This window comes from Podarcis melisellensis, assembly GCF_964234715.1.
Source record: "Podarcis melisellensis genome assembly, chromosome: 4".
NCBI lineage: Eukaryota > Metazoa > Chordata > Lepidosauria > Squamata > Lacertidae > Podarcis > Podarcis melisellensis.
In genome coordinates, this window is record NC_138531.1 from 62,082,213 (window position 1) to 62,103,618 (window position 21,406).

Here is a 21,406-nt window from a genome sequence, read left to right on the forward strand (position 1 = left end):
GTCATTATTCCCCACACAATATCAAGGAAGTAATGGAGAAATGTGTGTTTTAAATAAAAAAGCAGTGTTGTACTTTTCTATTTAAAGAATATTTATTACTTATTTCTTTTAAACATATTGAGTTCAACTTACTGAGTTACACTTATACATTTCAGTCTGAGACACAGTAATAGTCTGTCACCTTATCAGATATATTTGCACTTTCCCCATATGTAGCTATATTTAACGATTCTTCAACCGGAATATAAGTTTCTAAGAAATGTATTAGAAGCATTTAAAGTCCTTTGGGAATTTTAGAAAATGATGTGGTTCCCATGGGAATTTGTATGCTGCACTCTTCTCTGTCCTCTCCTCTACCAGAGAGAAGCAGATAAGATGTACCATAGGAGTTACTAGCTGGATGATTCTTCCAGGAGATGTGAGCCATGGCTTCACAAATCTACTCCATTGGCAGTTTCTTATGTCCAGATTCCATCTCATTTTGGCTTGCATTTTTCTAAGAAAAGATGTTATTGTGTGTCTTATTGCTTTGTTGCTTTCATGCAACTTGAAGATCTAGCTATTGAAAATGTTCTCTTCCAGTTATCATTTCTCCAGAAGGGTTGAAGCTGCCTGGAAAAACAAGGAGCAACTTCACTGTGCCTTTAATGTATATGGTACAATAGATTACCCAGCTATTGTAAAATTGTGATGGAAGAAAACGGAGTGGTCAAAAGTTCTTTTTTAAAAAAATGCTATTAAAGGCACAGGAGCCCTGTATCATATTCAGCTTGGCAGCCTTAGTAAAGGTAAAGGGACCCCTGACCATTAGGTCCAGTCGTGGCCGACTCTGGGGTTGCGGCACTCATCTCACTTTATTGGCCGAGGGAGCCGGCGTACAGCTTCAGGGTCATGTGGCCAGCATGACTAAGCCGCTTCTGGCAAACCAGAGCAGTGCACGGAAACACCGTTTACCTTCCCGCCGGAGCGGTACCTATTTATCTACTTGCATTTTGACATGCTTTCGAACTGCTAGGTTGGCAGGAACAGGGACCAAGCAACAGGAGCTCACCCCGTCGCAGGGATTCGAACCGCTGACCTTTTGATTGGCAAGTCCTAGGCTCTGTGGTTTAACCCACAGCACCATCCATGTCCCGGCAGCTTTAGTAGGCTTTGACATAAAATTCTTTTAACAGCAATGCTTAGAAATGTGCACTTCTCCAAATTTTGCAATACAGTTTTCCAGCCAATTAAAATGTGTACTAAAATACATTTTCTAGGGCAAAGTGTACATATGAATAGGTGAAAATAATGTACAGAAATGCATTATACCAGGCAGAATTGTATGCCAAAACATTTCTTTTAGGAGAAATTCACACAAAAATGTTGATGAATTTCTATGCAGTCTTTTTTATTTTATTTTATTTTATTGCAAATATAGTGGAGAGCTAAACTGAATATGGGAAAAATAAGAAACAGAGAGAAGTTGAAATGGATGTACTTGCCCATCCCTAATAACATGCGTTATTGCTAAGGAAAGAAAAAGCCAGTGCTGATATTCATTTATTATAACTTTCAGGTGGTGCTCTCTCTCTCTCTTTCCTTCATCACACACAAATACACACACACACACACACACACACACACAGAGAGAGAGAGAGAGAGAGAGAGAGAGAGCACGTTTCTATAGCACTGAGTTTTTAAGAAGAGACTGAAAAGAATTTTAATATCCTCTCCTGCAGGACTTAGAAGGATTTGTGAGAAATTTTAAAAATAACCAACAATGAAAGAGAGTGGTGGATTTTTCTCTAGCATAGGTTTTCAAGAACAGACTGGATCTAACAAGAAGAAGAACAGACCTAACAGGGATGCTGTAGCAGTAGATTTCCTACATCAATGGGGCTGAAATGGATTGACCAGTGAGGTCCTTTCCAACTCTATGATTCTGCTATCAAATTTGTTAAAGACATGTTGGCCTCTCTGCCAGTAACAGGTGCTGGACAATTGAAGCTAATCAAGCAAATAGTTCAGTTTCCTTTACGTACTTTAAATTAGTGCTTTTTTCTGGGGGTACGCAGGGGTATGCATACCCCTAAACATTTTGTGAATCTAAGTTTGGCCTCGTTGAGGGGCAGTATTTCAATATGAGTAGGAAAATGAAAGATCCCCTAAACTTATTTTTAATGGAAAAAAGCACTGCTTTAAATAGAGGGGTTTCTTCCTCCTTCAGCTTTATCAATTTATTGCTACCATGAATGCACTGCGTATGCAGAGGAGGTGTACATGCTGTACTACAGGAAGAATGAACTATAACTAACTCTGTTTTCAAAGGGAATAGCAAGAAACTGACTTGTCTCATACAACCATGTCATGTATTTTTATTTTTTTTAGGATCTGCACATTGCCCTGATATTTTTGAGCTGATATACTGTCGTGGCTCTGAGCTGTGAAATCTTGGTTCAAATCTCTTCTCAAGAATGAACTCACTAGCTAGCCTTAGGCAAGCCATTATCTCTCCAGCCTCAGACCCGAACTACAACACAGGGGGAAATAATACTGACAGGGCTGAAATGATGCATATGAAGTGCTTTAAAAAATGCCGAGGTCCTATACCCAAACCAAAAACAAGCCCCATTGAATGCAGTAAGGCTTACTTCTGAGTAAGCACACATAGGCTAATCCTATCAGTGTATTGCAGCACTCATCTCATTTTCAGACCGAGGGAGCTGGCATTTGTCCACAAACAGCTTTCTGGGTCATGTAGTCAGCATGACTAAACCACTTCTGGAGACGAAAATGCCGTTTACCTTCCCACTACAGTGGTACCTATTTATCTACTTGCACTGGCATGCTTTTGAACTGCTAGGTTGGGACAGAGTAACAGGAGCTCACCCCATCGTGGGGATTCAAACCGCCAACCTTTTCATCAGCAAGCCCAAGAAGCTCAGTGGTTTAGACCACAGTGCCACCCGCATCCATCATTAATAGTAAGAGGCCTGATCTGAACATGTGTGACGAGGCCTTATAAATGGTTGGCTATGATGACTGTTGGGGGACACAGGTGGGGGACACTAGGACTTGCCGATCGAAAGGTCGGCGGTTCGAATCCCTGCTGCGGGGTGCGCTCCCGCTGCTCGGTCCCAGCGCCTGCCAACCTAGCAGTTCGAAAGCATCCCCGGGTGCAAGTAGATAAATAGGGACCGCTTACCAGCGGGAAGGTAAACGGCGTTTCCGTGTGCAGCTCTGGCTTGCCAGAGCAGCGATGTCACGCTGGCCACGTGACCCGGAAGTGTCTCCGGACAGCGCTGGCCCCTGGCCTCTTAAGTGAGATGGGCGCACAACCCCAGAGTCTGTCAAGACTGGCCCGTACGGGCAGGGGTACCTTTACCTTTTATGATGACTGTTGAACCTTACCTCTTCTCCCATGTTACCACAGACAGCCTGTCTTGCTTTCAGGACACTGCTCTACTTACTAAGCCAAATCTAGGTGACAAGGTTTTTTCTTTAAAACAAAAACAACAAAAACAACTTCAGGTTCAGCACCTTCCATAGGCACCTTCCTCTTGTTCTTCATAAAGTCTATCACCTATCAAAATTTGTTATTTCTTAAACATAGAACAACACATTTAAAGAAAGCTTTCAAAAACATGATACTTTTTTTCTTTGCAAGACCACCTAGAGATATAAAACAAATGGAACTAGAAACAAACAGATGCAGTGTGGAGAGCTCCTGTTCAGGACACATGATGCTTACCTATTTTCCACCAGGTAGGAATTGCCCCCTCCCACCTACTTGTATGGGGGAAAATATAAGATCCTGTGACCCACGTGTGTGGGGTAAAATAACAAAAGAACTCACCAGCAGGATAGAGCTCCAGTAGCAATATAACATGGGAATTTAGGATGTTAAAACTTGTCATGTCCCATTTAGTTCACATGCAGCTCTACCCTCTTTCTAACCCTCTTGCAATGAAGAGACCACTCACTGCTAAGTTTAACGTGGTTTAATTACAAAGGGCAGGTTCATGTGTTTATCCAAGCAGCAACAAGGAGAACACAGGCAGAATACTCTTGGGTAGAAAATAGAGTATTTTTTCTAATACATGTGCTCTTTGCTTTGGAGCTTGCTTAGATGTGTCCTCTCATGGCACAGAAAGAGAGAAAGGAAGAGAAGGCTTCACTTCCTCCCTCACAGGGGGAAGGAAGAAGGAGTATGGCCTATCTGAGTCTAGGAAACAAAGCTCTATTGTCATAACCCCTTCATGCACCAACTAGCCCTGTGCTTGCCAGTTGTGTTTGACTGCAATTTCCCACACCACCCTCCATTTCTCAGCATTCTGTGCTCACTGAACTGTGTGTACAACAGGCTGTGTGTACAACTGTGTGTACAGCAGGCTGTGTGTACAACATATTTTGAAAACACATTGAAAACATGTTGCTTCTCCCAACTGTAGTTTGCATCCTCACTGAGTTATAATTTCCAGCATGCTTAACAAGCTACAGTACTCAGGATTCTTCAGGGGAAATCCTGAGATGTGGTGTGTATGTAGCCTCAGATCTCATTTGGCCATTTTGTAAGGGTGCCCCTTCTTGGTTTACCTCCCCCACCGCAAATATGCTTTTATACTCCTGCAAACCATGGAGATTCCCCCATCGCTGCTAGTATCTTGAGTGTAAATGGTGCCAATTTCACTCCATAACGACTGGCATTCAGAGCACAGAAATTGCTGTTAATATTAAAATATGACAATGACCTTAGCTATAAAATATGAAAATGAGTGTTAATGTATTATGTGAGGGAGATGTGAATGTCTTGAGCACAATTCCATATTGCAGTTCCTTGCACTTGCTAATTCATAGTAAACACTGCATATTTTATACATTGGTATACCATACCATAAATGGTTGGTCTTCCACATAGCAACACTATAGTCTTGCTTTATTGATCCTGTGAGACTGCTTACCTATTGCACATCTCTTACCATACAGCTGGGATGGAACAGCCTTAATTGAGAGGCAGTGAGTGTTGGTCCTTGCTTCCTCACATAGGAGAGGATCCTTAGGATATGGGGTTGGGCCATCTCACCCTAGGACATGGCAGCACTCACAAAAATGCCACAAGTTAGCACTGACTACAGATTTCTCCCACCTTCATGACATAGCCCAAAGTATATCACAAAGGAATAATTGCATAGAATTTTCAGATGAGTTGTGCCTTGCTTCAAACCTGAAGAAGGGGAAGCTCTAGGAGGTTAATGTGGGGGAATGGCAGGGGGTGTTGGTGAGCCGAGCAAACAGGGCACAGCCCCCAGTATGTTATATGTCTGATACCACACTCCCTTTAATTAAAATTGTACAGAAAAATAATCTGACTTCCAATTGCACAGCTAAATGAAGTTGCTGGACCAAAAGTAAATTAACATTGATTGCAGGGCGAATAAATTGAGCAGATTCTGAAAGTCCTGATTTATTGAGGTGAGAACTGTTCCTCAACCCATTAACACAAAGATTTAATTAAAAGTGTCATGGTTTTTAGCAGCAAGTGCAAGAAGAGGTAGCAGTCATTATATATATATATATCAAGATATCCCTCAAGTAATTAAGGAACAAAAGAAGAAAAGGCACACTAGCCTGGGAACTTCCTCTCTGCCCAGAACATTGGAGGCTATACACCACACCCCCTCAACAGTATTTATAGGAACTCAAACACTGAGATCCTGCTCTGTTCCAGTAACAAGAAGCCGAAAGCACCAGCCTGAAGATGACGAGTGAGACCTCGTCGAAACGTCGCCTAGACACCCCAACTTTTACACGGGAAGACACCCGAGGACACCAAAACCTGCATTCCTGTACCCGTGAAAATCTACGAAAGCAAATATATATATATATATATATATATATATATATATATATATATATATAAAATTTGCTATTTTGATAATGAAAATAATCAATAGGCAAATTACAAACAGCAGCAATCTGAAATTAGATGAGTGGACATTATTAACTCTGAAGTTCTGATGACAAACACCAAACATAGGAATGACTATTAAAATGTATCATAACTGTTGCTCTCTCATGAGCCTTTGCAGAAAATCACAGGCTCTTTGCTGTTGTGTGATTAAGTCCTGCTCTCCTGGAGAACAGAACTTTCTTGGGAAATATTCATCACTTTTAGTGCTGAAACCAGGACTGAACTATCTATACAGCACAGAAGATGATCCCTGTGTATAATCCTATGAAGCTGCCAATCAGCGATACCTAGGACCTTCAGAAATACCACTCCTCTAGTTATAATCTCCCTTCAAATGCTCTGTAATTTTTAGTATGATTCAGAGTGATAAATTGTTGCTAATATTCTTTCAGCGTGAATTACTTCAGACTGAACTGAAGCCGAAGCAACTCCCTGTGTGAGACTATCTATAAATAGTTGGAGACATGAGAGTTTCAGAATAGCTCAGGGACAATTTATTTTTTTCAGTCATATACATAATCTGATCCAGATTAATATTCCGAGTGAATACAAAAATGGAACACAAATACTACAGAAAAAAATTGACTTCCACCAGAAGCAGTGATTTCAAGACACGAACTTGTGTCTTCAGTTCATCATGTATTAAAAAATGGAACAAAATTTCTGAAAGTAGTGGTGTGGTATTAAGACAATGAATGGCTATGGATGTGATCTTTTCACACAGTGCCTAGTTAAATTATGGAATTTTCTTCAACAATATGTAGTGATGACCACAAACTTGGATGGTTTCAAACAATTTCATGGAGCAGAAGGCAGTCAATGATGTCTATGTTCTTTCTTCACTGTCAGAGGCAATGTGCTTCTAGATGCCAGTTTTTGGGAATGACAAGGAGGGATAGTACTGTTGCCCTCATTTCCTTGCTGGCAGCTTCCATAGGTTACTGGTTAACCAGTGCAAGAAAAGCAGACAGGACTAGATGGGTCTTTGTCATATTCTTTAATGCTTAGGTGCTATAAAGGCAACCCAGGAAATGTAAAGAAGAAAAACTTTGCAGAACCTCTGCAGAACATAATTTTATATCTGATTGTGTAGCTTTAATTCATTTTTATTTTTATGGAGAACTTGTAATCATCCAGATGTTGTTGACCACAACTCCCATCACGTCTCAGAACTGGACATTCTGGCTAGGCCTGATGTGAACTGTAGTTTATCTACATCTGGAGTGCCACAGGTTCTCACTCCCCCTGCCTGCTCCCTGCCACAGAAGACGGCACTTCAAAAGCATTTTGGGTACAGAAATGCACCACAGATGGTGTCCATTTCCACAAAAGTCAGAATGCAAATAAAATGCCAAGCTTTCTGGCACAGTTATGTGTGAGAGTTGATACTATATATAGAGAGAGAGAGAAACCTATTTGAATTCCACAAAGTCTTACAGTCTTGAAGGACCAGGCAGATAATCAAGGATGCTCCAAGCAACATATTGCTTGCACAGACATTCATTTCTTTCCTCCTCTTATATCTGTCTTAGCCCAGTCCTCACATGCATTTTTAATCTACAAGGTGACTTTTATCCATTATTTTCATGTGATGAACACTCTTGCCCACAGGGGGAGTTCAGAGAATGATGGCATCCTGGAAAAAAAATGATTGAGAGCTCAATTTCTACAGAATGTGTTAAATTTGTGAGGTCACAGAGTAAGGATGCATTAAAAAGGAATGTCTATGACTCAAAGACTATGAGATAAGAATTATGGAAGAAAAGTCAGGTTACTAAACTGAGAAAATCTAGCATCTCTCTCCATAAAATAATGACAACCATAGAATCACAAGTTACTGGGGACACTATAGACTATCTAGTCCTACCCCCACCCTGTGTAGAGAATTATCAGGAACCACAGATAATGAGACTGGTATACTTGCACTTAGCCTCTAACATTTCACATGTCAGTGTAGGAATACTTTTGCATACTTGTTTAACACCTTATTCTCATTTCTGCCAGTGATTTAGCTGGCCAGGCTTCATAAAACAGCACTGTAGTTGGAGCACATGTGGATAATTGGAAGTAAAATATGGGTTACTCATAGATGAGATCATTCAACATTATTTTCTATGATCTGGCCTTTGAGAACAGGATACTGGAATGGATTGGCTTTTTCTATGATCTAGCACAGATCTCCCTACAGTCAGAATATATATTTCACACACCTGTAAATAAATGAAGATTGTAATACACTCTGCATTATATTCATAGATTCTCTTTTCTTAAAAAAGGTCATAATAATAGATGTAGTGATGAAAATGAAGAGAGATGCAAATAATATACTATTGCAGAAGAAATAAGAGTGACATGGGAATGGGCCAGTTAACTCCTGCAAACAAAATCAGAATATCCCCCAAAAAATAGAGATACTCCTGTATCTTGTTGCCCAAATAAAATATATTGTACTTCAGACACATAGCATTTCTAGGAAATTCTTAAAATATTTTGATAACAAAAATGGAACTAGGTCAGTGCAGGCTTGGATCTTATTTAAAAATAAAAATGGAAGAAGAGCCTGCTGTATCATCTATTCCAGCAACCTGTTCTTACAGGCCCCACTAAGATGTAGCATTAAGAGTACTCTCCACATGCATTCCCCCCTTTCCAAAAATGGAGCCAAGTTCAGTTCAGTTCTCTCTCACCTTCCCTTTCATTCTACAGTCCCCTGCACCTTCTTTGCCCCGAGCAGGGTGGCACAACCAAGATCAAATTAATTAGGGTCTCACCTGCAAAGTTTATTCCCCTCTAGAAATCTGTATTTTAAACCCATATACTTGTATCTCACCTTTTGTTTACCCATTATGGCCACAAAGTTTTCAGAAATCATGTGTGAATGAGAGAACAATTTAGGATCCAGTCACTGGCATGAGGATTTAGGAATTTATAATTGGTGAGAAGAGAGAAAGGATAATAAGATGATTTTCCCCAATCACTTTTTAGCTACAATTCCATGCCTTGAAATTCCATGACTTGGAAATACATTTCCTATTGAACACAGTGGATCTTGCTTCTGAGAAAACATGCAAAGGTTTCAGCTGCCTAGGAGTTTCCAATTAAACCTGATTTTTTAAACATCAAATTCAGGAGTGGGGGTTAAAGAAAGATTTCACAAAAGAGAAGATTGTCAGTTTAAAAACTCTGACCCCTTTTTTATTATTTGTAAGCACAGGCCTGTGTTTTCAAAGATGATCTGTTCAGATGCAGCTGTACTACCAGATCACTTACTGCTGGATTAGCACTTAAAGCTCCCAACAAAACCTGGATTATCTAATGCTCAGATTGTTAGCAAACAATGAATGCTATAATTTTTATAGCCCAGTTAGATGGGCATATTACATTTCTTGTTCAGCATTTTTTCCTTTGATTTCAAAACAAGGTTTATTCCAAAATGACTTTTCTTTTTAAAGCCTTTAACACTAACATCTGCAAGGGCATCAATATTTTTTGTTTCGTTTTGTTTGCTTGGCTAATGTGCTCTGGAACAGAAGATCTTTAGGGTGAATCTGACATCTGCCAGTTTTACTGTCCTTGGAAATAGATTCAAAGCCATCAGGAATAAGTTTTGAGGAGCCTTTTAGGAATTCACTCAGATTATTCTTTTTCCCACTTCAAACCTTCTTTGAAAAGAATGAATGATACAAATGCTACAAGCAGCAAATGTGGGAGTGGGCGGTTGTGTCTTGAAAATCCCAGCTCCTGATTATTAGTAGATTATGACAATTTTCAAATTGCAAATATATTTTTCAATAGCATATAATTTTTACATCATATTAGAGACAAAGAGTAGTATTCAAGTATGTTTTAATCAGACTAGATCCACTGAAATTAATGAACATGACTAAGGTCCACTACTTTACTCTTCTGAGTAAAACATTGTTGAACATCATGAAAGGACAGATATGCTAACTGTGCATTTTTAAAAGGTGTGTACAGTATTTTATTGGTACCTTAATCAGAACATGTGATATAGTAATACAGTTGGCTCCATGTTTTAGGGGGTCTTCGGGCAAGGTGCTCTAAGTGAGCCCTTTTCCAGAGTGCATCCAAGTGTTCCTTGCCACTGCCTATTCACTTGTCTCTCTTCTTCAACTGAAAGTACTTTCCCACTACTGTCAACTGTAAGCACCCCTTCCATGTAGTTGTTTACTCTGCTGAAGTAAATAGGGAATTTTACTATCAGAAGAGACCCAGTGCCACACTGAGATGGTGTATGGAGCTCTGGGAGGGGTAGTGCATTTAAATCAATAACAAGTTGGTTTAAAATAGATTTTCAGTACTTTATTTTAAAAAAACATGGTAAAATCAAGTGATTTTAATTATTTGTGTCTCATACTCAATTTTTATTATTTGTTAAAAAAAGCACCAGCCTTAAAGCTATTAAGCACTAAGACACATAAAACATGACAAATTGTTTCCGTTCATTAAATTAATTAGCTTCTTTTTGTCTCCTGCTCACATTAGACCTGCAGCTTTGTAGATAGATGCCATTTTTCAAATGATAGCTGTTTTCCATTTTATCAACAAAATGTTGAGAGGTTCAACACTTAATAGTCTTTTTTTTCATCTCTAGAGTTAACATGTTTTTGTTTTTTTTACCAGTAGTTCTGCAACTATACAAAAACTTCAATAACTTCCTCCTACTCATAATTCATTAATGGCAATGAGGTATTCTAATAATTCAAGCCATTCTTCAGTTCATCCAGGGGGCACTAAATCTATCTATCTATCTATCTATCTATCTATCTATCTATCTATCTATCTATCATCTATCATCTATCTATCTATCTATCTATCTATCTATCTATCTATCTATCTATCTATCATCTATCATCATCTATCTATCTATCTATCTATCTATCTATCTATCTATCTATCTATCTATCTATCTATCTATCTATCTATCTATCTATCATCTATCTATCTATATCTATCTATCTCTATCATCTATCATCTATCTATCTATCTATCTATCTATCTATCTATCTATCTATCATCTATCTATCTATATTCAGGTTCTCTTTTAAAAATGCACCAATCCTCTACTGGTGTTTTATTATTGCCAGTGGTTAACTTTTATGACTCTGCAATTTGATATAGGTTAGAGCTAAGCTAGCTTCCTACAGCCGATTGTGTGATGCAAGTTTTGCTCCATCAGTGCAGGACTCCCATTTCCAGCCATCAAACATATGGATAGTTAGGAACACAATCAATGGGATGCATGCTGTCAGAAGTCAATGCCTTGCCCCTAAATGGGGCATTCTGGAGGCATGAGGGAAAGGAGCTGCTCTGGCCTGAGATCCATTGGCTCCTGAAACAGTCTCACTGCTGTTCTGCGATGCTGTTGGGCATGATCTGGGCCTGGTCACTGCACCTCCTCCAGGCTTACTGTCGCCTCACCTTATATTTCTATCTGCCTGAGGATCTGTCCTGGAATTATCCTAGGATGGGCTGCTCACACCAGAGTCTTCTGTCTATGGTGAAGCCCTGTGCTAGGGAGCAGAATGATCAGGGCCAGGCAAGTCCCATCTCCCATGGTCACAGCATATTCAGTGAAGTGTGAGGCTTTGACAGGGTCCTGGAATCCTCCTTCCTCCTTCCTAGAGTCTCAGTGCTTTCCCAGCTTTGGGAAGGAGGTAGGAAGACTCTATTTTTGTTATTATTCAAAATTAAAACAAAACATATTATCCAGAAACATATCATCCTTATTCCCCCCCCCATTTTTCCTCCCTTTCCCCACCCACCCACACAAAACCCACCCACCGCCACCGCTTCCCTCAGTTCCAGTCTTTGATTTCTCTAAGAATGCTGTTTTCTGCATGTTACACAGTTGTATAGATCCTCAAACTATTTAGCTAATTATCATCAATAAACAAGTTTGTGAATGTTTATTTAAAGCCAGCCAAGGAGTCCAGTTCACTTTGTTGCGTCTTCAAATACTTTGTAAAGGGTTCCCATTCATCTTTAAAGTCACAGTTATCCTTGTCCCATAGCTTATATGTCAATTTTGCCAGTTCTGCATAGTCCATCAATTTTTCTTGCCATGATTCTTTAGTTGGGGTTTCTTCAGTCTTGCATCCTTGTGCTATTAGAACTCTCGCAGCCATTGTAGCATACATGAAGATGTTTTTCAGCTTTTTTGGCAGATCTTTCCCTACAATCCCTAACAGAAATGCTTCAGGTTTTTTAACAAATGTTGAATGAAACATTTTCTTCAATTCATTGTATATCATTTCCCAAAACTTTTAAATTACATTACCATCCCACCACATATGATAAAATATGTTTTCCTTACACTTCCAACATATATTTGAACTAGTTTTGTACATTTTCCCTAACTGCACTGGTGTCGTGTACTATCTGTACATCATCTGCATGTAATTCTCCTTCAGTAGGGAACAATCTGTAAATTTTAAATCAGTTTTCCATAATTTCCCCCAATCTTCCATCATAATGTTGTGACCTACATCTTGTGCCCATTTAATCATAACTGATTTTACCTCTTCATCTTTTGTCTCCCATTCTAATAATATACTGTATGAGGCCTTCAGTAATTTCACTTTCCTGAAGGAGGTAGGAGGACTCTAGAACCTTGCCTGAACTTTCACACCTCCTTCCCAAAGCCGAGAGCCTCCTTACTCACCTGTGGAAAGGCAGCACAAGGGCTGGGGATTTTGGCCTTGCACAAGGTGCCATAGTACCCCAATCTGTCACTGACAAAGGTAAGAACAAAGGACACCATACATTACTTTAAAGCAGAGGGCCTTCAGATGCTGATGGACTCCCAAGTTTCAGCAGCTCCAACAAGAATGGCTAATGGTTAGGGATAATGGGATATTTTATCTTATTCTACACTGCTTTGGTAGCTTTCTGGCTGTGAAGTAGTTTTGAAATCTGCAAACATAATTGTCCAACAATATATGAAGGACCATTGGGTTTTCACTGCTGGTGGGCTTCCCTCATCATAAATTGTGAGGTGCAATATGGTGGGAGTCTCATGAGCTTTTCATTGCACTAAAATGTGATCCTGTCTTGTTTTACTTTTTTTCAGATGCTCATTATATTTGGATGGATTTCATAAAATGGGAAGGTGGACTGTTTCTGTCATTTAATAAATATGCAGCCACCTCGAGTCCCTTGCAATTTCCCTTATGTTGTTCAACCCCATTTGTGATATTCAACATGTTTCGAAAGGCAGAGTGAAATCGTTTTTGCCTTGTAACAAGCCTTATAAAGATATTTTAACTGCTTTTGGAATTGATATAGTGTGCTTGCCTGAAGAAGAACCCCCAGATTTGCCTCCAATTTTGAAATGCTTAAATTTCAGTGACAACTCCTAATTAATTACAGGTATTAGAACTTAATTTGATTAGCACTGAGAGTTGCTGTTATGTCTGAGGCATCACACTTCATGGTGGCTCCCTGTTGAGTGTACACTTGGTAAGAAATCCATGTTGGTACATATTGTGTGAAAGTGATAGTCCTGATAAACTGATTATAGTAGCATTCTAAAAAGCAAATTGAAAGAGGATGTCATACATTGCCTATAGAGTGTGTAATTTTGTCAGGAACAAATTATTCCCTCATGTTGTTCCCTTTCCCTCAGATCTTTTGACTGTGGTTATAAACACTTCATATGAAAAATACTTGCACGAAACAAATGTCCGTATTAGCCTGAATATAAGCCTCACTTTCCCCCCAAATTCCGATGGTGAAAAGTTAATAGTGTGGCTTATATTTGCAACCTTACGGTATGCAGCCAGGAGCATGGGGAAAACAGTGGCAGGAGCATGGCAAAGTGTCGGCTGCCCCATACACAGTACCCCATCCTCTCTCCCAATGCTGGGAAGGGAGAGAGCAATGCAGCACGGCTCCCCCCCCCCCCTGCCCCAGTATGCAGCCAGGAGCAGCGAGGAATGGAGCGGCTTATATTCGGGTATTATTATTATTTTCTCCCCCCCTTCCAATTTTAAAGGTGTAGCTTACATTAGGGTGTGGCTTATACTCGGGCCAATATGGTACCCAGCATGGCTAAGAATGCTAAGAACAGCATAAAACATATCATTTCATTTAATTGTATGTAAAAAGTAGTCTAGGAACAGAACTAGGTGTGATAAAGAAGAAGGGAATGCCCACCCTATGGCCCATTCTTTGCCTTGCCCATGAAGTGTTGCAACCTAAAAGAATGATGGGGTGATACTGTTGCACGCCTCTTCCAGTGGTGCGAGATTCTAGGGGTTCCAGGCACGCTTACCCAGGGTTCATGTTTCTTACACACCCACCACTTATTCTGGCATTTCCACAGGTACTGATTCCTTTTGCCTCCACCCCTTCCACAGAAGACACCCAAGGGGTTCAGAAATCAATCAGAAGTAGCTCTTTTCCATCTAGCCAGCCCTTCTCTGAGATGCTGCATTCCCCCCCTTGCCTTCAGCTACTGACTGCACCACTCTGCAGTCCAAGCCCCTTAGACACCCACACATACTCTGGATTACTTTGGGCACGCCTTCCCTCAGGATGCCATGCAGCTGGGATCCTGTGTCTCTCTTAAGCCCCTGTAGTATCTCATCAGGCAGGGCTCTCATCCCGCATGGAGTCATGTTTTCCTCTTCATGAAGGATGCTCAGCAGTCTTGTCAGCAGCTGCTCCATTTGACCCATCTGCCAGTGCTGGTCTCTTTGCTGCTGCTTCACTATCTGAAGCCACTCAAGGAGTATTGCTATTCTTCCCTCCATTTCAGCTCAAGCACACTTCCCTCATAGCCCTTTCCTCCAGGATTCATAGATGCCGCTTTTGACACCAGTGTGGATCCAGGCATTTGGAAGTATCTAATACACAGTTTAATACACACTGATATACATGAGACTAGCAAGCAATTTTAACACTCTGAGACATAATTAAATTCTAGCACCCACTAAACTCAGGAACTTACAGGAGTCTAACACCCAGAAACTCATCACAATACCTTTCCATTATTACATGTTACAGGGACAGTGGAGGAAACTCAGTAAGGGTTTCTTTGTCAAATCTAGTTTGGTTTAAAGGCTGAAGATACACAATAGATTCAGAGCTGAGTTGAAGGGTGTGTGATTGTGACATCTGTTGTAAGGTGCTTGTCTAGATTTTTGCCTGGTCCATTTTAATGGTTCAGACCATTAGTCTTGCATTTGATATCAAATCAGCTATCTGACCATCAGTGACCCTCAGGAACCTTTATTCTGTTTATGACATAACCTGTCAACAACCAGACTTCTTGACTCTAAAGTTGCAGAGAGGATTAAATTGATAACTATTTGGCCATGGGTGGCGGGGGGCTGTTTATATGCCCCCTAAGTAAGAGCTTCAAACTCCAAACAAACACTTGTGCTTCAGTTTAGTTTATAAAACCTTGGAATCATGGTGATAGGATTTGTTTTTAAAAAATGTAACAGTTTGCTGGTTTCACCCAAGCTTTATCTTATGTAACTACAAGGATAATTATTAGGAGCAACCACAGTACATTTCAAAGGAATATTTTCTGAACCTCTGCACCCCCTTCCTTTTGCACAGAAGTACACGAGAGCCCCCAAAGTACTTAATGTATAGCTCTTGCATGAGGAAAGTGTTGGGTTTTTTCTGGCACCAACTATTCCCTCTACATTTCACAGAGCTCTCAGTTGCAGTTCACAGACCTTGGACCAAGAAAGGGCAAGAGACTTCTATAGCCTGGCAGTTGGCAAGTTACAGATAGAACAGGAAGAGATTAACTCTCAAAATCAGGGATAGAGATCTTGAGCCTAACTTTGAGCCTTAACTGCCTTCAGGATAAGGTATTAACTCTGCATTTTCTTATTAAGATTTTGTGAGTTCTGTGACAAATGTAATGCTCATCTCTTAGGAACTGAGGACTCTCTCTTTGAGTTAGATATGTGAGCATTGCTGCTTGCCTATCTTTGCACTATAGATGGTAGTCAGGAATTTAGCTTGTATGTTTTCTCTTCTTGTGAGAAACCACCCTTTTGTACTAGTTCTTGGTGTGCAACTTCCTTATTAGGTATTACGGTAACATGTACACATACATTTAAATAACGCATATTTGTTTTCCGGACTAAAAGTGTCATTTCTCTTAGAAGTGTGTGCTGGGTCCAGGATGGACATGCATGACGGTTCAGAATGTGTGAGAGAGAAAATGGTGATACCTTGCCACATTAAACTCTGAGGGCCTTCTGGTAGTTCCCTAACTGCAAGAAGTGAGGTTACAAGGAACCAGGCAGAGGGCCTTCTTGGCAATGGTGCCTACCCTGTGGAACACCCTTCCATCAGATCTCAAGGAAATAAACAACTATCTGACTTTTAGAAGACATCTGAAGGCAGCCCTGTATAGGGATGTTTTTAATGCTTGGCATTTTCTTCTGTTTTTATATTATGTTTGAAGCCTCCCAGAGTGGCTGGGGGCAGCCAGTGCACTGATCCCTCCCTCACCCCATAATGCTCATGCAGATAACAGCATAGGGATCAAAATTCCTAAGTTAACTAAATGTACTGAATGAAATCGTAAGTGGTTGGTCAAAAATATGGGCATGCTATGTGATCTTTAATCAACTTTCTCCTCCCCCCTGTTCATTAAACTCCCCTTGAGCTAATTCAATGCATATTGCACTTACTTTAGAGTTGGAAAAAATACTGACGATCATCTGGTCCAAACCCCCCTGCAATGCAGGAATATACAGCTGTCCCTTATGGGAATTGAACCTGCAACCTTGGCATTCTCAGCACCATGCTTTAGTCAGCTGAGCTATCCAGCTGATGCCAATTGAAAGCTTTGGTCTCATATATTCCAAAATTAAAGTGTGTGATAGAGTGAAACAACCAAGTTGTCCAGGGCCATCTTAAAAATCAACAAATTTACATTTATGTGACCTGGCCTCTGAAAGCTCCTGCAACATACCTACATGTGTTTTAATGTTGTCAATAGTAGGGTGTTGAATCCAATGAAGTCACTGGATGAGCAGAATAACTCCCACTCAATGGAACTTCCCCTTCCTCTCCACCTGCTCTGTGCTCCCTGCACCCCAAATATCACCTCAGAAGGTTGGGGAAACTTCAAATATCAGCTTGATAAGGTTGGGAAAGATTTGGGTGGCGTACAGGGGGGCGTTCATCAGGGGAGAAGGGGCACCTCCTGTGACAACAGAGGTAATTCTGCTCACCCAGTGACTTTGTAAAATAGGAGGATTATTTTACTAGAAAATACTTGCCAGTTCTTTCTATCTATTAGGAAACATAGGTCCAAACAAGGAGAATGAAGAGTAAGGAGCACAGCTGTATAAAATGTGACACAAAAATGCCAACAGAATTTGGGGGAGCAAAAAAAAAATCACACACACCATTAATACTTCTCTCAAATGAATTTAACTGCAGTCTGTAGGACTTGGAAATACGATGCTGTGCCTGAATCTGGAAAAAAAAGTCTAATTTGAGTCTCTGCAGGTCATTATAAGTCTAGTCTGGTCTTGTGTAAGATAATGAAGCTGCTGCCCTTGTTTGTATGGGTCAGTAAGCATCTAGTCATGGTCTGGCCATGTTAGTAATAATTCAGATTTGGGTCTTTATAGAGTAGAACTATGCCAGGGTGCAACTGTTTACATCTATGAACAGTTTGTGGGCAGACATATTTTAATTGCTTTTCTCAAACTGTTCCCCTGCCAGTCGAAATAAATTGCATGTTGAATGGCCACTGTTGCGATATTAGAGAATATTTGCCAAATTGATTACAGCGAGTTTTGTTACAAAAATGTAAAATCTGGGTGATATGGCCCAATGCTCCATGAAGTCAAGGGGAATGAACATCTGTGCTTCGCTCAATGGATGCAGGGGAGAAAAAATGGAAGGACCATTTTAAAACGTTAAATTGCAGGTGTAATCTAAATAGTAGCACAAGGACCAGGAAACCTGGGCCTTGTGTAATGCTTTTAACAGCACAATATGATAATACTTCTATAAGGGCCAAGCAGACAGCATGTTGAGGTGGTGCTGCTGACACCTGGCTGCTGCAAGGCTGAGGCAGCGCAGTGATGAGGTCAGTGATGTGCAGGCACATCAACAGAGCCAATCCCACACTACCACTGGCATATTAACACAATCCTCTTTCCCTGCACCTTCCAGGTCAGCAGCAGCACCATGTCCACTGTGCCAGCTCTCCCTGTTTTCAAGTTCTCTAAGACACTGCTTCTTGGGAGAAAAGCAATGACAAACCTGGACAGCATCTGAAAAAGCAGAGACATCACCTTGCCAACAAAGGTCCATATAGTTAAAGCTATGGTTTTCCCAGTAGTGATGTATGGAAGTGAAAGTTGGACCATAAAGAAGGCTGATCGCGGAATAATTGATGCTTTTGAATTATGGTGTTGGAGGAGACTCTTGAGAGTCCCATGGACTGCAAGAAGATCAAACCTATCTATTCTGAAGGAAATCAGCCCTGAGTGCTCACTGGAAGGACAGATCCTGAAGCTGAGGCTCCAATACTTTGGCCACCTCATGAGAAGAGAAAAGACCCTGATGTTGGGAAGGATGAAGGGCACAAGGAGAAGGGGACGACAGAGGACGAGATGGTTGGATAGTGTTCTCAAAGCTACCAGCATGAGTTTGACCAAACTGCGGGAGGCAGTGGAAGACAGGAGTGCCTGGTGTGCTCTTGTCCACGGGGTCACGAAGAGTCGGATACGACTAAACAACTAAACAACAACAACAGAGTTGTTAGATGACTACTATTCCCCCACAGCTGAATGGATTCCAAGGTTTAGAAAATGAAACAGAAGCAAGCAAGAAAGGTGCACTAAAGGAAAGGGGGAAACAGCAGCTCTTTAGGACCCTGGGAATTTGTATAGCCTTGTGTCAAAACAATATGGTTGCCATATTTCAAAAAGTTGTTGAGCTTTTTGTGGCGGGCAAAGTTTTGAGCTATGGGTTGCCATATGTCCATCTTTGCCAATTTCTGCCTGGACACTGCTTCCAGCTACAGTATTCCAGGTATGTCTAGGAAATTCTGGACCCATGGCAAGCCCATTGCACAAATTTCTTAGAATAACGTCTGCACATTTAGCTATATAAATTTCCTTCTTGTACCTCTAGGCTTGCTTTAAAAAGAAAGCTCAGAGTCTGGGCTCCATTGCAGGCATGATTCAATTGCAACATTTGCACCATTATAAATCTGGCCTTGGTAAAATGTATGACTAATCAGAAATGAAATAAATGAGATTCTCATTTGCATAAGGTCATGATAAGCAGAAACAATTAATAATAAGCACCTGAAGAAGCATGGATTCAGACAATTGGGAGGAAGCATTGGATATTTGCTGTCACACTTACAACTCGTGTATGTGTGAGAGTACAGTATGTGAGTGTGTGCATCCTTCTCAGAAACCACTAGAAAAAACCTCTGTGTATGGAATTACATTTCCATTTTTCTTGCATTGTGCTTGTTTAAAACCTATAATCTTTATTAACATTAAGGAAAATTAAATGTCTTAGAATTAAAGAAATTTCAGATATATTGTATTTCATGCAACGAACAAACTGATATTTCTTTAGGGAAATGAGAAGAGATATTCCCTCAGGATGGGCTGGGTAGTTTCCCCTACAATGTCATTGTTGCTCTGGATTTTCTTTTTCATTTTAGTTTTTTTTTTAGCTTGCTTTATTTCACCTTGTAATTTGACTCATTTGTCTGAGTCATCTGCTTAGTGGACACACCACTAAGTATGCTTTTCCCCAAACGGTTTGGTGTACAACCACAGAAATTATGTAGGCTAATTTAGGAGGGAAGGCTGATGTTAATTTATAATATTGTTTTTTTATTACACAGTTTGTAAATGGCTTTGAGTCTTTCAATGATCAATCTAGGAATGTTTTAACATAAATAAATAAAATAAGGTAATAAATAGGATTGTGCTTTGGAAAAGGCCTGGACCTTATCAACATAGCTTTTTCTTCTAATATACCATACTATGGCCCTATATAGTACACATACGGAATGTTTTTACTTGGTTCATGGGTCATAGAAGATGCACTTTACTGGACTGCTGGAAGGCAAGATTGTGGGTGAGATTTATTTTTATTTTACAGTACATAAAAAAACTAATAAAAGGATTATAGAGAAATGTTGATAATACTCCCTAAAGACATGATTAAGGCCAAAGATAAATATATGCAATTTATAGTGAAGTCAATGGGAGTCCTAGGCTCAGTCCTGAGATAAGAATTGTAAGTTTCTATCTATGAAGTGGGACATTTTGTTGTAGGTTCATGTGGTGCTCAAATACTACTTTCTGCCCATTGGATAATATTATTGGTTTTCCTTTCTCACGGAAAACAAGCTAATTCAACTTGGTTTCTGTGGATCAATATCCTCAAATCTTTTCAAGGTGCCCAATTGGTATATACTATCAGAAATTGCAATGTTCATTGACTGTATCTGATTTAAGAATTCTTATAATAGATGGCAAATGTGCAGTTTAGTGATAAGAAAACTGAATACTTTAGAAGGACTGTAGGGTGGAGGAACCACTTTAATTCTGAATGTAAGTATTTCACTAGTTCCCTCTTCCTAAGCAATATTGCCAAGACTCAAAGTTTCATTCTATTATTTTAAGTCATTCTGTGACGGAACAGTAAAAAATGGTAGAACTATTATCACGCTTCAGTATGCAATATGGTGACTGCTAAATATTTTGCTGCACTGTTGAGCTTCTACATTGGCACTGATGGGAGTTCCCCCACTTATTAAAAAACAACAACGCTGTGAGGACCAGGGATATTTGTCAGAACTATGGCAGGAAGGTAAAAGATTAAATCCCCTACCCCACATGCAGTAGTCTTGCTGGGGGTCACTGTTCTTTGCAGTTGTAAAAATATTTACACAGTTTTAAGCAACACACAGAGTCATCCAGTCAGAATCTCAATCAAGGCCTCCCAGGACCTCTTCACCCTTTAATAGAGCAGCAGACCTCTCAGAAAACACAATTATTATTATCATTATTACCATTATTAGTATTTATCCTTCACCATCCTTCACCATCAAAAGAATGCTGTGCCCTACACCAGAGATACTACTAATACCCCAATGCACCTCCATTCTTAGGATGGGCCCATGTAAATAATCTCCCCAAGTATATTAGTATGTATTATCAACCAGTTAAATCATACTTGATCATTTGAACCAGATGCTGGAATACGTTGTTTAACAAAGCACTGGGTAATATCTTAAAAGGGCAAAATAGTCAAGCAGCAATCACCAACTTTGGGGACTGGGGTTGTGGGCACAGTATGAATTTTGAGAAAGTGTCATGGGTGCCAATCACAAAATGGCTGCCATATTTAAAAGATCAGTAACAAGAGACAGTAGTATATAATGGTGCGGAATTGTCCCCCACC